At 35.8% G+C, this 6,494-nt stretch overlaps 1 long non-coding RNA gene across 1 annotated transcript; it reads right to left on the minus strand.

Moving 5' to 3' along the window:
• Positions 1-2,912: 2,912 nt before the first annotated feature.
• On the minus strand, positions 2,913-4,073 carry LOC145804239 (uncharacterized). The gene is made up of 3 exons (XR_014345869.1): positions 3,894-4,073; positions 3,732-3,774; positions 2,913-3,055 (listed from the first exon to the last, which is right to left on the minus strand). It is a non-coding gene; the product is annotated as an uncharacterized LOC145804239 (long non-coding RNA).
• Between the last annotated feature and the right edge of the window lie 2,421 nt (positions 4,074-6,494).

The following is a 6,494-nucleotide window of genomic DNA, read 5'->3' on the forward strand; positions in this document are numbered from 1 at the left end:
TTAGAGTGCCCCTTGGGGCCCAACCCAAGTGTTGTAATCTAGAACTTATATACACAAAAAAACTCTCTTAAAGTTTCAATGTGAGACAACCCATTAAAAGGAAATCCATATTTAAATATTTAAATGTCCATCCCACGAACCTGAAAACGATGTCAAGTTCCCATTCACTCACAAATGGTTTTGACGAACCGTCTTCACCGTGTGACTTGCCATGCGACAAGGAACACATCACCTCTTCGGACCCACCCCAAAAGACGTTTGGGGCCCACTCAATTTTGGGCTCAAAGATGGCCCAAAATAAGCCTATAAAACACCATTTTTCCAACAATCCCCCACATGAATGGAATTTAACGGAGAGAAAATGCAACAACATGATTTAATTACAGAGAGTACAGAAATTGAAAATATTCTGCAAAAGGATAGGTAGCTTTTGGCTTTGAACCTTTCCTGGTGAGACACTATCGGATTTACTAGTTAACCAGTGAACATGATGTCTTGAATTGTTCAGCCGTTTGTGTAAACCAAGACAATAGAACTCACACAGTATATCCCCAGACACAGTTTAGTTCTCACTATTGTGTTCATTTTGGCCCTGAACAACCTGGTCTTTCATGAGTGCTCTAGAGAATTGTAGCCCTTCACAAATCTCATAGAACCGGCCCAATTCACACACACATAGGTGATTCTTATGAAGAGTATCCTGCCATACTTCACTAGGTTTATCTAGATATAAGAATCATTAAAAGTATTACTTAACCTAAACCGCTGCAGACATCACTTATTTCATCCTAGAAATGGGTAGGAGTTGGACTCCCTAGTGATCTTTCTGAGTCATACACAACTCGGTTGTCCCTTTGAACCTAGATCTTGGGATCTCCAGTCAATTAGGTTGGGTTGCCGTTGTGGTAACTCTTATTTAATAGGCTTAAGTCCCATTTCTCTCGATGAATTCTCAACTAACTCTCTTGTTAACCCTTTGGTTAGTGGATCCGCTATGTTTTCTTTAGACTTCACATATTCAATGGAAATAATTCCATTAGAGAGTAGTTGCCTTACGGTGTCATGTCGACGACGAATGTGTCGCGACTTACCGTTATATATACGACTCTGTGCTCTACCTATTGCTGATTAATTATCGCAATGTATGCATATAGCAGGCACCAGTTTTGACCATATTAGAATATCTTTAAGGAAGTGGCGAAGCCATTCTGCTTCTTCCCCAGCTTTGTCTAAAGTAAATTCCATAGTAGACTTAGTAATGTAAGTCTGTTTGGAAGATTTCCAAGATATAGCCACCCTACCAAGAGTAAAGACATACCCACTGGTGGAATTTGAGTTTTTAGTATCCGATATCCAATTTGCATCACAGTATCCTTCAAGTACTGCTGGATATCTAGTATAATTCAGCCCAATGTTACAAGTAAATCGGAGATATCTTAGAACCCTTATAATTGCTTTCCAGTGTTCTATTCCTAGATTACTCGTATATCTATTTAATTTACTTACTGCATAAGCTATATCTGGGCGAGTGTAGGTCATTAAGTACATTAAGTTTTCAATAATTTGGGCATACTCTAATTGATAAATACTTTCCTGTACATTCTTAGATAGAAACAAATTAACATCTACAGGTGTTCTAGCAAGATGATCATCATCTTTGCTGAATTTGTCAAGTATTTTCTCAATGTAATGAGATTATGACAAAGCATAATCTTCTGATGTTTTCGTAATTTTCATACCAAGAATTACATTAGCAATGCCCATGTTCTTCATGTCAAAATGTTTATTCAACATTTTCTTGGTAGTTTTAATCATATCATTATTACTACCTATGATGAGCATATCATCTACATAAAGACATACAATGACAGAACCTTTATTTGTGTTTTTAATATAAACACATTTGTTACACTCATTAATTTTGAATCCATTTGACATCATTGTCTTGTCAAATTTCTCATGCCATTGCTTTTAGGGGTGTCCGCGGTTCGGTTTGGGACGGTTTGCGGTTCGGTTTGGACCCGCCCGCATCTATGCGGTTTGGGAAAAAGTCAACCCGCGACCGCCCGCAATGCGGTTTGCGGTTGGTGCGGATAGGGTTCGCGGATGTGCGGGCGGTTTGCAGATTGACTTTTTTTCAAAAATTATTTTTAAACCCTTTTTTTTCTAAAAAGATAAAGTTTTGTATTTTTGTAATTACCTCCCCTATTTTAATTTTGTTCATGTCCAGGAGTGACACCCCCTTGGTGCCCTTTTAATTCAAATAGGATTGAAGTTAGGTGATTCCAAAGTCAATGTTTGTGTCATGTAAAATTAGAAAACTCTGGCTCAATAGAGAATTGACAATATTTTAACACTCAGACAGGTTTGAGGCACAATAAATATGAATATAGTTTCCAACAGATGCAAAGGATGCAGATAATTTACACTTAAAACCATGAAAACAAAATCCTAGGTGATGCCCCTAATTTAAAGTTGTTTGAGAATTGTGGAAAATAGAGCATATGCAGCTTAAATAACCAAAAATAAAAATAAATAAACTTGCCAATTATAAGTTGTTCTTGCAAGTCATAACCATTTAAATGCCAAGCAATAGGTAATTACCGAGCTGCATTAGACAAACAAATGCATAAGAACCGGATACGGAAACACAGAAAAGCACACACCATTCTTTGAAGCTTAGATAATTTGACAGCTCGTAATAAACATAGGCAGCAGCACCATAAGTAGCATCTTTGAGAAGTAATCCTGGAGTGATTTCAATGACTGAAGTCGGGCAACCATTCATTGCCTCTTGAAGAATGGAAACCACAACTGGACCTAGCAGCTAAAGGATACAATGAAAATCAAATAGGCATACCAAATCTATCCAACATATCTTGTGCATTTATTTTAACTACTGAAAATTGTGGAAGAGTTTAATACCAAGAATGGACTACACGTACCTGACTATGATTTTCAAACAAAACAATATATAGAGCTTCAGCACAAGGTCTCAGTTTTTCTGACCACAGAACTGAATCCTGCTCGTGGTGAAAAGACTCAGATTTATGAACTGATTCAAAAAAAAATTAAAGATTAAACAGATTTATGAACAGATTTAAAAATTAAAAATTAAAAATTAAAAATTAAAAATTAAAAATTAAAAATTAAACAAATTAAAAATATAAAGATTCAATTAAACAGACTCAGTTTGAATGTAAACAGACACAGATTCAGTTTCAGAATTAAATAACATACAGATTAGAATTAAATAACATACATTTAATTTCAGAATTAAATAACACACAGCTCAAGAATCTTGAAGTAGTTTAATGTCTTTGGTTCATATTACAACATTTTTATCTAATATTTACACTGTTTTCATAAAATTAACTGGGCAGTGAGTGTTCAACTGAAGCACAATCATAAAAGAAAATTTATTTGCTTGCCAAGTTGCCCAACTCTGAGACTAGTTTTAGTCAGTCAGCATTTATCAATTCTGTTCTGGATACTACTTTAACACAGATTTAGATTAACATAGATTTAACACAAATTAACACAAATTTAACAGAACAGATCAGATTCCAAAACAAAACAAACACACGGATTCCAAAATAAAAAGAACAGATCTGTTGGTCCAACAAAAAAAAAATCAGATTTAAACACTCAGTTTCAATCGGTGCAGAGGCGAGAGATCAGGGAGAGAGAGAGAGAGAGAGAAAGAGAGAGAGAGAGAGATAAAGGCTTACCTGTGAGTCGATCGGTGCAGAGATGCAAAACCAAACTGTGGATCTGATCAGATCAGAGAGATATGTATGATATCTGATATATATATATATATATATATATAAAACAAAAAAAAATCAACGATCGGGGCGAGAGAGAGAGAGATTGAGAGAGAGAGAGTTTACCTATGAGTAGATCGGCGGTGCGATGAGATGAACAACGAGAGAGTGAGAGAGAGTGATCGGCGCAGCAGAATAACGAAACGAAAGAGTGAGAGAGAGAGAGACAGTGATGAGTTTTGAGATGAGACTGAAAGAGTGAGGGAGGCGAATGTAGGGTTTTTTGTTTTGTTTGTTGTAATAGATGAGGTAAGGGAGAAGATGGACGGCTAGATTTGAAAGAGGGGAAAAAAAAATTTAATTTAATGCGGGCGGGTTGGGCGGGTGCGGGTCAAACCCGCAACCCGCTCGCAATCCAAAATTTCTAGAAAATTCAACCCGCACCCTACCCTAATGTGTTTGCGAAACTGCCCACACGTGTGCGGTTCGGTTCGGGTAGGGCGGTTTGGGCAGTTCGGATAACCCTATGCCCAGCCCTAATTGCTTTGGTGCTTACTTTAAACCATATAATGATTTAACCAATTTACACACTTTCTTTTCTTTTCCTAGAACTGAAATAAATTTCTTCATCTAACTCACCATTTAAGAAAGCGGTTTTCACATCCATTTGATGAATTTCTAGATTGTATAGAGATGCAACGACAATTAGCATCCTAATGGATGTTATTCTAGTAACCGGTGAGTATGTGTCAAAGTAATCAAGACTTTCTTTTTTTCTAAAACCTTTGACCATAAGTCTTGCCTTGTATTTGTCAATTGATCCATCCGCTTTCATTTTTCTTTTGAAAATCCACTTGTACTTAAGAGGTTTACAACCTGGTGGCAAATCCACCAATTCCCAAGTGTGATTTTGCAAGATGGATTCAACTTCACTATTGACAATTTCTTTCCATAAAGGAGCTTCAGGACTGGACATAGCCTCTTTAAAAGTTAAAGGCTCATTTTCTAACAAATATGTTAGAAAATATGGAACAAAAGATTTTGAGATTCTAGCACGTTTACTAAGCCTAAGTTCCTCTTCCTCATTTTGATCTATCTCTTTCTCTTGATCTTGTTCTTAATCATTACTAGTAATAGCATCAAAAGATCTTTTATTAATACTAGTCTCTTGTCCAGTCTTATTTGGAAATACATGTTCAAAGAATGATGCATTCTGAGACTCAATAATAGTATTTATATGCATTTCGGTATGTTCTGATTTATAAATTAAAAACCGATATGCACTACTATTCTTGGCATAACCAATGAAAATGCAATCAATGGTCTTAGGACCTGTCTTAGTCTTTTTAGGACTAGGAATAGTCACTTTAGCCAAACACTCCCACACTTTTAAGTATTTATAGGATGGTACTCTTCCATGCCACGATTCATAAGGTGTTTGATTCACTTTCTTTCGGGGTATTTTATTAAGTATATAATTAGCAGAAAGTATTGTTTCCCCCCACAAGTTTTGAGGTAAGCCAGAATTTATTAACATGGCATTCATCATTTCTTTTAAAGTCCTATTTTTCGTTTCAGCAATTCCATTTTGCTGAGGTGAGTAAGGAGTGGTGGTTTGATGAATTATTCCATGTTCTTTACAAAACTCACCAAAAGGTGATTCATATTCACAACCTCTATCACTTCGTAGTTTTTTGATTTTCTTACCAAGTTGATTTTCAACTTCATTCTTATATTGAATGAAAGTTTCCAAAGCTTCATCCTTGGTTCGAATTAACTAAACATAACTATATCTAGTATAGTTATCTATAAAAGTGATAAAATATTTTTTCCCACCTCTACTTTCAATTGATTTAAAATCACAAATGTCACTATGAATTAATTCAAGTGGTTCCGTACTTCTTTCAATTGAATGAAAAGGAGTTTTGGATAATTTTGCCTCAACACAAATTTCACACTTATGATTTGAATCAATGTCAATTTAGGTAAACATTCCATATTAATTAATCTACATAAAGATCCATAATTAACATGTCCTAGTCTATCATGTCATAAATTTGAAGACTCAAACAAGTAAGAAGAAGACGTATTTTTATTAATAACTGAGGGTACAACGGTCATTACATTCATCTTGAAAAGGCCATCAGACATGTAACCTTTTCCTATATACATCCCATTCTTAGTAAGTACAAATTTATTACTCTAAAAAACTAGCATAAACCCATTCTTACTCAACAAAGATCTGGAAACAAAATTCTTGCGAATGTCCGGTACATGCAGCACATTGTTGAGAGTGAGTTCCTTTCCAAATGTCATCTTCAGAACAATCTTCCCTTGTCTTTCAACTTTGGAAGTTGAGGAGTTGCCCATAAAAATTTGTTCACCATTGTCCACTATAGAATAAGATGTGAACATCTTTTGTAGGCACAGATGTGGCGAGTAGCATCAGTGTCCACCCATCATTCTTTAGGATTTTCGACAAGATTTGCCTCAGAAACAACTGCAGAAAGATTGATGTCATCTACACCATTGGAAATATTGTCCACTTCGGTCATATGGGCTTGAGTAGGCTTCTTTCTTGTTCTTCTTTTGCTTTTGCCTTTGCTACGACAATCTTTGGCCCGATGTCCCTCTTTGTCACAGATGTAACATTTGCCATTAAACATGTACTTTTTATTTTCCCCCCTTTAGAGCCTTGTGATGAACTCTCTCCAGAAGACTTCCGTT

Source organism: Camellia sinensis, chromosome 12, assembly GCF_055761805.1.
Source record: "Camellia sinensis isolate YWXY chromosome 12, ASM5576180v1, whole genome shotgun sequence".
NCBI lineage: Eukaryota > Viridiplantae > Streptophyta > Magnoliopsida > Ericales > Theaceae > Camellia > Camellia sinensis.